This window comes from Macaca nemestrina, chromosome 17 (genome assembly GCF_043159975.1).
Source record: "Macaca nemestrina isolate mMacNem1 chromosome 17, mMacNem.hap1, whole genome shotgun sequence".
Taxonomy (NCBI): Eukaryota; Metazoa; Chordata; class Mammalia; order Primates; family Cercopithecidae; genus Macaca; species Macaca nemestrina.
Genome location: NC_092141.1, coordinates 85125698 through 85136620, shown reverse-complemented (window position 1 = coordinate 85136620; position 10923 = coordinate 85125698).

Below are 10923 nucleotides of genomic sequence, written 5' to 3'. Positions count from 1 at the left end.
GCAACAGAGCTAGACCCTGTCTCAAAAACAAATAAACAAAAAAGGACAAAGTGCATTAAACAGGCAGTTTAAACCTGAGATGTTATTTTAAAAGATTTTTTTTTTTTTTTTTGGAGACAGAGTCTCTGTCTGTTGCCCAGGCTGGAGTGCAGTGGCAGGATTTCAGCTCACTGCAACCTGCTACCTCCCAGGTTCAAGCGATGCTCCGCCTTAGCCTCCCGCGTAGCTGGAACTACAGGCATGGGCCACCATGTCCAGCTAATTTTTGTATTTTTTAGTAGAGACAGGGTTTCACCATGCTGGCCAGGCTGGTCTCGAACTCTTGACCTTGTGATCTGCCTGCCGTGGCTTCCCAAAGTTCTTGGATTATAGGTGTGAGCCACCGTGCCTGGCCTAACAATTTTTTTTAATACACATTTTTTATTTTTTTGAGACAGGGCTTTACTCCGTCACCCAGGCTGAAGTGCAGGGGCACAGTCATAGCTCACTGCCGCCTCCAACTCCTGGGCTCAAGCCACCCTCCTGCCTCATTCTCCTGAGTAGCTGGGACTACAGGCACATGCCACCATGCCTGGCTAATTTTTTATTTTTTGTAGAGATGAGGTCTCGCTATGTTGCCCAGGCTGGTCTCGAACTCCTGGCCTCAAGTGATCCTCCCACCTTGGCCTCCCAAAACACTGAGATTACAGGTGTGAGTCATTGTGCCCAACAGACATTTTTTTTTTTTTTTTTTTTTTTTTTTTTGAGACGGAGTCTCGCTCTGTCACCCAGGCTGGAGTGCAGTGACCGGATCTCAGCTCACTGCAAGCTCCGCCTCCCGGGTTCACGCTATTCTTCTGCCTCAGCCTCCCGAGTAGCTGGGACTGCAGGCGCCTGCCACCTCGCCCGGCTAAATTTTTGTATTTTTAGTAGAGACGGGGTTTCACTGTGTTACCCAGGATGGTCTCGATCTCCTGACCTCGTGATCCGCCCGTCTCGGCCTCCCAAAGTGCTGGGATTACAGGCTTGAGCCACCGCGCCCGGCCCCAACAGACATTTTTTTTTTTTTGAGACGGAGTCTAGCTCTGTCGCCCAGGCTGGAGTGCAGTGACCGGATCTCAGCTCACTGCAAGCTCCGCCTCCCGGGTTCACGCCATTCTCCGGCCTCAGCCTCCCGAGTAGCTGGGACTACAGGCGCCCGCCACCTCGCCCGGCTAGTTTTTTGTATTTCTTAATAGAGACGGGGTTTCACCGTGTTAGCCAGGATGGTTTCGATCTCCTGACCTCGTGATCCGCCCGTCTCGGCCTCCCAAAGTGCTGGGATTACAGGCTTGAGCCACCGCGCCCGGCCTACCAACAGACATTTTTTAAAGCAGCTTCAGGTTTACAGAAAAAAAAATCATGCAGAAAGGACGGAGTTCTCATATATCTCCTCCGGCTCCCCGTCTCTCAGTTTCCACTATTGTTAAGATCTAGCAAGGCCAGAAGTGGTGGCTTATGCCTGTAATTCCAGCGCTTTAAGAGGCTGAGGCGAGAGGATTACTTGAGCCCAGGAGTTTGTGACCAGCCTGGGCAATATAGCAAGACCCCATCTCTACAAAACAATTAAAAAATTAGCTGAGTGTGGTGGCACACACTCGAGGTTGCAGTGAGCTACAACTGGGCCACTGAACTCCAGCCTGGGTGACAGAGCTAGACCCTGTCTCTAAATAAATACAAATTTGAATTAGTGTGGTACATTTACTACAACTGATGGACAAATTGATTGATATATTATTATTAACTAAAGTCCATAGTTTACTTTTTGTTTCTAAAAATCTTTTTTTAATTTTTGTGAGTACGTAATAGGTATGTATATTTATGGGTTACATGAGATATCTTGATACAGGCGTAATCACATCAGGGTAAATGGAGTATCCATCACCTCAAGCACTTATCCTTGCTTTGTGTTACAAACAATCCAATTATACTCTTTTTTTCTTTCTTTCTTTCTTTTTTTTGAGACAGCATCTCACTCTGTTGCCCAGGCTGGAGTGCAGTGGCACCATCTCAGATGCTCATTGCAACCTCCGCCTCCCGGTTTCAAGCAATTCTCCTGCCTCAGCCTCCCGAGTAGCTGGGACTACAGGCGCCTGCCACCATGCCTGGCTAATTTTTGTATTTTTTAGTAGAGACATGGTTTTGCCATGTTGGTCAGGCTGGTCTTGAACTCCTAGCCTCAAGTGATCCGCCTGCCTCAGTCTTTCAATGTTGGGGTTACAGGCATGAGCCACCGCACCCGGCCCAATTATACTCTTTTAGTTATTTTTATTTTATTTTTTGAGATGGAGTCTCGCTCTGTCACCCAGGCTGGAGTGCAGTGGTAAGATCTCAGCTCACTGCAACCTCCACCTCCTAGGTTCAAGGAATTCTCCTGCCTTAACCTCCCGAAGTAGCTGGGATTACAGGTGCCCACCACCACACCTGGCTAATTTTTGTATTTTTAGTAGAGACAGCATTTCACCATGTTGGCCACACTGGTCTTGAACTCCTGACTTCAGGTGATCTACCTGCCTTGGCCTCCCAAAGTGCTGGGATTACAGGCATGAGCCACCGTGCCTGGCCCATAGTTATTTTTAATGTACAATAAATTATTGTTGACTATAGTCACCCTGTTGTGCTATCAAATACTGGATCTTATTCATTCTAGCTAACTATATTTTTGTGCATGTTAACCATCCCCCCTTCTCCCTCTTTCACCACCATTACTCTTCCCAGCCTCTGCTCTCTATCTCCATGAGTTCAATTCTTTTAAGTTTTAGCTCCCACAAATAAGTGAGAACACGTGAAGTTTGTCTTTCTGTACCTGGCTTATTTCATGTAACACAATGACCTCCCGCTCCATCCAAGTTATTGCAAATGACAGGGTCTCATATTTTTTTATGGGTGACTAGTACTCCCAGGTGTATATGAACCACATTTTCTTTATCCATTTGTTTGTTGATGGACACTTAGTGTATTAGTCTATTTCATAACACTGTGAAGAAATACCCAAGACTGGGTAATTTATAAAGAAAAAGAGGTTTAATGGACTCACAGTTTCACATGGCTGGGGAGGCCTCACAATCATAGAGGAAGGCGAAGGAGGAGAAAAGGCACATCTTACATGGTGGCAGGCAAGGAAAGTGTGTGCAGGGGAACTGCCCTTTATGAAACCATCAGATCTCATGAGACTTATTCGCTATCATGAGAAGAGCACAGGAAAAACCGACCCCTAAAAAAATTAACCAGGCATGGTGGTGGGCGCCTGCAATCCCAGCTATTCAGGAGGCTGAGGCAGAGAATTGCTTGAACCCAGGAGGTGGAGGTTGCAGTGAGCCAAGATCACACCACAGGACTCCAGCCTGGGCGACAGAGTAAGATTCTGTCTCAAAAAACAAAACAAAACAAAACAGAAAAACCTGCCCCTATGATTCAATTACCTCCCGCTGGGTCCCTCCCATGACACATGGGGATTGTGGGAGCTATAATTCAAGATGAGATTTGAGTGGGGACACTGAGGTTGCTTCCAATTCTTAGCTATTGTGAACAGTGCTGCAATAAACAAGGGAGTATAGATATCTTTTCAATATACTGATTTCCTTCCTTTTGGGTATATACCTAGCAGTGGAATTGCTGGATCACCTGGTGCCTCTATTTTTAGTTTTTTGAGGAACCTTCATACTGTTCCATAGTAGTTATACTAATTCGCATTGCCAGCAACAGTGTAGGAGGGTTCCCTTCTCTCCACATCCTCTCCAGCATTTGTTATTGCCTGTCTTTTGGATAAGAGCCATTTTAACTGGGTTGAGAAAATACTTCATTATAATTTTGATTTGTATTTCTCTGATGATCAGTGACGTTGAGCACCTTTTCATATATCTGTTCACCATTTGTATGTCTCCTTTTAAGAAATGTCGGCCGGGCGCGGTGGCTCAAGCCTGTAATCCCAGCACTTTGGGAGGCCGAGACGGGCGGATCACGAGGTCAGGAGATTGAGACCATCCTGGCCTACACGGTAAACCCCATCTCTACTAAAAAATACAAAAAAAAACTAGCCGGGCGAGGTAGCGGGCGCCTGTAGTCCCAGCTACTCGGGAGGCTGAGACAGGAGAATGGCGTAAACCCGGGAGGCGGAGCTTGCAGTGAGCTGCCATCTGGTCACTGCACTGCAGCCTGGGCAACAGAGCGAGACTCCGTCTCAAAAAAAAAAAAAAAGAAATGTCTGTTCAGATCTTTTGCCCATTTTTTATTGGATTATTAGATTTTTTTCCCATAGAATTGTTTGAGGTCCTTATATATTCCCGTTATTAAATCCCCTGTCAGATAGCTAGTTGGCAAATATTTCTCCCATTCTGTGAGTTGTCTCTTCACTTTGTTGATTGTTTCCTTAAAGTCCATAGTTTAAAATGGGGTTCATACTTTGTGTTATATAGTTCTGTGTGTTTTGCCAATTGCATAATGTCCATATCCACAATTACAGTATTATACAGCATGGTCCACCATCCTAAAAATCCTCTGTGCTCCACCAACTCATCCCTCCCTTCCTCCCTCTGTCTCCCTCCCGCAACCCCTCAAACCCTTGGCAATCATTGACCACTTCAATGTCTCTATAGTTTCGCTCTTTCCAGAATGTCACATAGTTGAAATCATACAGCATGTAGCCTTTTCGGATTGGCTTCTTCACTGATTAATATTCATTTGAGGTTTCTTCATGGCTTTTTGTGGCTTGCTAGCTCATTTCCTATCACTGAACAATATGTCTTTTTTTCTCTATTTTTTGAGATGGAGTCTTGTTCTGTTACTCAGGCTGGAGTGCAGTGGTGCAACCTCTGCTCACTGCAACCTCCACCTCCCAGGTTCAAGCGATTCTCCTGCCTCAGCCTCCCGAGTAGCTGGGATTATAGGCGTGCACCACCACACCCAGATAATATTTGCATTTTTAGTAGAGATGGAGTTTCATCATGTTGGCCAGGCTGGTCTTGAACTCCTGACCTCAGGTAATCAACCCACCTCGGCCTCCTAAACTGCTGGGATTACAGGCGTGAGCCACCACCACACCTGGCTGCTTAATAGTATATCTTATATGAATGTACCTTAGTTTGCTTATCCATTCACCTAGTAAAGGATGTCAATTGCTTCCAATTTTTGGCAGTGATGAATAAGGCTGCTATAAACATTCTTGTGTAGGTTTTTGTGTGGATGTAAATTTTCAACTCATTTGGATAAATAGCAAGCAACACGATTCCTGGATCATATGGTAAGAGTACGTTTAGCTTTCTCAAAACTGCCATGCTGTCTTCCAAAGTGGCTGTAGCATTTTGCATTCCTACCAGTAATGAGCGAGAGCTCCTGTTGCTCCACACTCTTGCCAGCATTTGGTATTCTCAGTGCTTTGGATTTTAGCCACCGTGATAGCTGTGTAGTGGCATCTCATTGTTGTTTAAATTTGCAGTTCCCAGCTGGGCATGGTGGTTCATTTTTGTAATCCCAGCATTTTGTGAGGCCAAGGTGGACTTGAGACCAAGAGTTTGTGATCAGCATAGGCAACAAAGCAAGACTCCATCTCCATAAAAAAATTTAAATTAACCAGGCGCGGTGGGGAGTTCCTGTAGTCCCAGCTACTTGGGAGGCTGGGGCACCCATAATCGTGCCACTGCACTTTAGCCTGGGCCACAGAGCAAGATCTTGAATTTAAAAAAAAAAAAAAAAAGGCCGGGCACAGTGGCTCATGCCTGTAATCTCAGCACTTTGGGAGGCCAAGACGAGATGGGTGGATCATCTGAGGTCAGGAGTTCGAGACCAGCCTGACCAATGTGGCGAAATCCTGTTTCTACTAAAAAAAAAATCAGCTGGACATGGTGGTGGGCACCTGTAATCCCAACTACTTGGGAGGCTGAGGTGGGAGGTCACGGCTGCAGTGAGCCATGATTGTACCACTGCACTCCAGCCTGGGTGACAGAGTGAGATCCTGTCTCAAAAAAAAAACAAAAAACAAAACAAAAAACACAAAAAAACCTGCAATTCCCTGCTGACATCTGATGCTGAGCATCTTTTCATATGCTTGTTTCTCATCTGCATATCTTCTCTGGTGAGGTATCTGTTCAGATCTTTTGTCTCTGTTTTAATCAGGTGTTTATTTTACTATCACTGAATTTTTTTTCTTTTTCTTTTTTAAAATTTTTTGTAGAGGCCGGCGCGGTAGCTTACGCCTGTAATCCCCAGCACTTTGGGAGGCCAAGGCGGGCAGATCATGAGGTGAGGAGATCGAGACCATCCTGGCTAACATGGTAAAACCCTGTCTCTACTAAAAATACAAAAACAATTACCCGGGCGTGGTGGCGGGTGCCTGTAGTCCCAGCTACTCGGGAGGCTGAGATAGGAGAATGGCCTGAACCTGGGAGGTGGAGCTTGCAGTGAGCCGAAATGGTGCCACTGTACTCCAGCCTGGACAACAGAGCAAGACTCCGTCTCAAAAAAAAAAAAAAAAAAGCATTTTGTAGAGATAAGGGTCTCACTTTGTTGCCGAGGCTGGTCTCAAACTCTTGAGCTTAAGCAATACTCCTGCCTCAGCCTCATAAAGTGCTGGGATTACAGGTGTGAACCACCTTGCTGGGCTAATTTTTGTATTTTTTGTAGAGACAGGGTCTCACTTTGTTGCCCAGGCTGGTCTCAAACTCCTGAGCTCAAGAGATCTGCCTGCCTTGGCCTCCCAAAGTGCTGGGATTACAGGCATGAGCCACCATGTCTGGCCTATAGTAAATCTTAAAGTCGAGTATCCGTCCATCCTCCAGCTTTGTTCTTCTCGTTTAATTTTGTGTTGCAGCATCCCACAGATTTCTTTTTCCTTTTTCTTTTCCTTTTTTTTTTCTGAGACGGAGTTTCACCCTTGTTGCCTAGGCTGGAGTGCAATGGCACAATCTCAGCTCACCGCAACCTCCGCCTCCCGGGTTCAAGCGATTTTCCTGCCTCAGCCTCCCAAGTAGCTGGGATTACAGGCATGTGCCAGCATGCCCAGCTAATTTTTGTATTTTTAGTACAGACGGGGTTTCTCCATATTGGTCAGGCTGGCTGGTCTTGACCTCCTGACCTCAGGTGATCCCCCCACCTCAGACTCCCAAAGTACTGGGATTACAAGCGTGAGTCACTGTGCCCAACGCCCCCCCTACCTTTTTTTTTTTTTTTTCTATGGAGACAGAGTCTCACTCTATCACCCAGGTTGGAGTGCAGTGACTCAGTCTCTCCTCACTGCTGCCTTTGCCTCCCAGGTTCAAATGATTCTCCCACCTCAGCCTCCCAAGTACCTGGGATTACAGATGTGCGCCACCATGCTTGACACATTTTGTATTTTTAGTAGAGACAGAGTTTCACCATGTTGGCCAGGCTGGTCTCGAACTCCTGGCCTCAAGTGATCCGCCCACCTCAGCCTTCCAAAGTGCTGGGATTATAGGCGTGAGCCACCACGCCAGGCCTTGTTTTATTTTATTTTTTTAGACAAGGTCTCGCTCTGTTGTCCAAGTTGGATTGCAGTGGAGTGATCTCGGCTCACTGCAACCTCTGCATCCCAGGTTCAAACTATTCTCCTGCCTCAGCCTCCCCAGTAGCTGAGATCACAGGCGCCCTCCACTACGCCCGGCTAGTTCATTTTCTTTTAGTCCAAAATTAAACATGAGATGTAATATTTCACCTATCAGATTGGCAAAAATGTCAAAGTTTGATAATACTGTGGGTTAAGGTGTAGGGAAATAGGGCATACGTACATTGGTATTGGAAATACAGGCTAGTTCAACTATTTTGGAGGGCAATTTGTACATATCTACAAAAATTATCAGCCCGGTGTGGTGGCTCATGCCTGTAATCACAACACTTGGGGACGCCCAGGCCCGCAGTTCACCTGACGTCGGGAGTTTGAGAACAGCCTGACCAACATGGAAAAACCCAGTCTCTACTGAAAATACAAAATTAGTTGGGTGTGTTGGCTCACGCCTGTAATCCCAGCTACTCAGTAGGCTGAGGCAGGAGAATCGCTTGAACGAGGGAAGCAGAGGTTGTGGTGAGCCAAGATCTCGCCATTGCACTCCAGCCTGGGCAACAACAATGAAACTCTGTCTCAAAAAAAAAAAAAAAAAAGATCAAACCAGGCATGGGGGTAAGCACCTGTAATCCCAGCTACAGGAGGCTGAGGTGGGAAGATCACTCGAGCCCAGGAGATGAGACCAGCCTGGGCAGCATAGAGAGATTTTATCCTTAAAAAACTAATAGTAATTAATTAAAAATAAACTTTAGGGCTGGGCGCAGTGGCTCATGCCTGTAATCCCAGCACTTTGGGAGGCCGAGGAGGGTGGATCACCTGAGGTCAGGAGTTTGTGACCAGCCTGGCCAACCTGGTGAAGCCCCGTCTCTACTAAAAATACAAAAAGTTAGCGGGGCTTGGTGGCGGGCGCCTGTAATCCCAGCTACTCAGGAGGCTGAGGCAGAAGAATCACTTGAACCCGGGAGGCGGAGGTTGCAGTGAGCCGAGATCGTGGTGCCGCTGTACTCTAGCCTGGGCGACAGAGTGAGACTCCGTCTCAAAAAGAAAAAAAATTTAAAATAAATAAAATAAAATAATGAATTATAAAGATATATAATACGTTTTGATTTAGCAGTTCAACTCTTGGAATATATCTGGCATACAGATGTCTATACAAAGGTGGTCATGTACAGGATACGTATATATGTATATTTTCTACCCCAAAGGGGCAGAATTTGCAATAGCAAGAAACCTGGAAACAACTTACGTGTCCATTAGTAGATAACTGGTTCAGTCTATTATATCCATTCAGTGAAATACTATACAAAGAATGGAGCCGCCCGCCTTGCCCTCCCAAAGTGCTGGGATTACAAGTCTGAGCCACTATGCCTGGACAGCATTTTATTATTAATTTTTTTTAGATGGAGTCTCGCCCTGTAACCCAGGCTGGAGTGCAGTGGCATGATCTTGGCTCACTGCAACCTCCACCTCCCGGGTTCAAGCGATTCCCCCATCTCAGCCTCTCAAAGTGCTGGGATTACAGGTGTGAGCCACTGTGCCCGGCCAGAAGCAGATTTTTTTTTTTTTTTTTTGAGACAGAGTCTTGCTCTGTCACCCAGATTGGAGTGCAGTGGTATGATCTCGGCTCACTGCAACCTCCACCTTCCTTGTTCAAGCAGTTCTCTGCCTCAGCCTCCCAAGTAGCTGGGATCATAGGCGCCCGCCACCACGCCTGGCTAATTTTTGTATTTTTAGTAGAGACAGGGTTTCACCATATTGGCCAGGCTAGTCTTGAACTTCTGACCTCGTGATCAACCTGCCTAGGCCTCTCAAAGTGCTAGGATTACAGGCGTGAGCCACCGCGCCTGGCTCAGAAGCATTTTAATAGAAAGGTAATTTAATTTAAACTATTTTTAGAAACTAGAAAAAAAGAATCCTCCATCTGTTCTACTTACCTTTTAGTATTTTGTGGTGTTTTCCTGAAGTCATTTTCTGCAGTGCATCTGTTATATGTTAAATGGTTATAATCTCGATATATACTATTATGACCTGCTTTTGTGGTTATGTCATAGCGTATACATTTGCAATATGGTTACAGGGCCAGGAAACATTAATCTGGAGGAATGACATACATCTGATTCCTCAGACAGAGCATGAAGTCTAAAATTAGGAAGTTATGAAACTGAAAAACACATCTGTGGAGTGGGGAGACCGTTCCTTCCTTCTGTCCTTTCCTACCTTCCTCCCTTCTTTCCTTCTTCCCTCCCTCTGGAAAGATCGTCTCTGCGAGTTGGAAGTGGGGGGCCTGACTATGGCTGGCACCTTGGTGTTCTGCACAAGTTTGTGGATGTGAGACCTAAGACTTCTGAGACTGCAACTAAAGCACCACTTGTTCCTTTTGCTAAAGTAGCTTGTGTTGAGTATAGTTAGGGAATTATAGTTTTAGCTGAATCAATACCTATTTGTGGTCAGCATAAGGTTGATAATAGGTTGAGAATAATTCAAATTCATTTTTTCATTCTGTCTACTCTTAGTAAATATAGTTGTCTTGAATACAACATGCTTTTCACAATGAATTTTTTTTTGAAAATCAGATTGGCAGCTTTGCATAACAAACACCACTCCTGAGCTGCCCAGCATGGGGAGAAACAAGAGACCACCTGAGCCTCACCCTTTGCTGGCCAGCTGTGTTGACTTACTACAGCTGAGTTCTCTGAGCCGGAGCTTCCTCATCTGCACAAGGGAGATGACAGCTGTGCCCGACTCCCAGGTTTATGGTGGGATTAGAGGAGCATTAACAAGGGCAATGTTTGTAGTAAAGCCAGGCAAACAGAAGGCTCTCAGTACATGGTAGTTAGCAACCCCATTAGACTCAGACACTGAAGGAAATTTGAGGAAATGCAGTAAAGCACACACCGTTTATTGACAAAAATGCAATGACATTGTACAGATTTGAAAATATTAGCTTCCTCATGAGCATAAAAGATTCCCAAGACCTATGGAACAAAAAAAAAAATTTTTTTTTTCTTGAGATGGAGTCTTGCTCTGTTGCCCAGGCTGGAGTGCAATGACACCATCTCGGCTCACCACAACCTTTGCCTCCTGAGTTCAAGCGATTCTCCTGCCTCAGCCTCCCGAGTAGCTGGGACTACAGGTGCACACCACCATGCCTAGCTAATTTTTGTATTTTTAGTAGACATGGGGTTTCACTATGTTGACGAGGCTGGTCTCGAACTCCTGACCTCCTGATCCACCTGCCTCAGCCTCCCAAAGTGCTGGGATTACAGGCATGAGCCACTGCACCTGGCCAGAGCAAAATATTATTATCAGTATTTTTATTGAGCATCTACTATGGGTGAGGAACTGGTTAGAGACTCAGGCCAGTGCGGTGGCTCACACCTGTAATGCCAGCA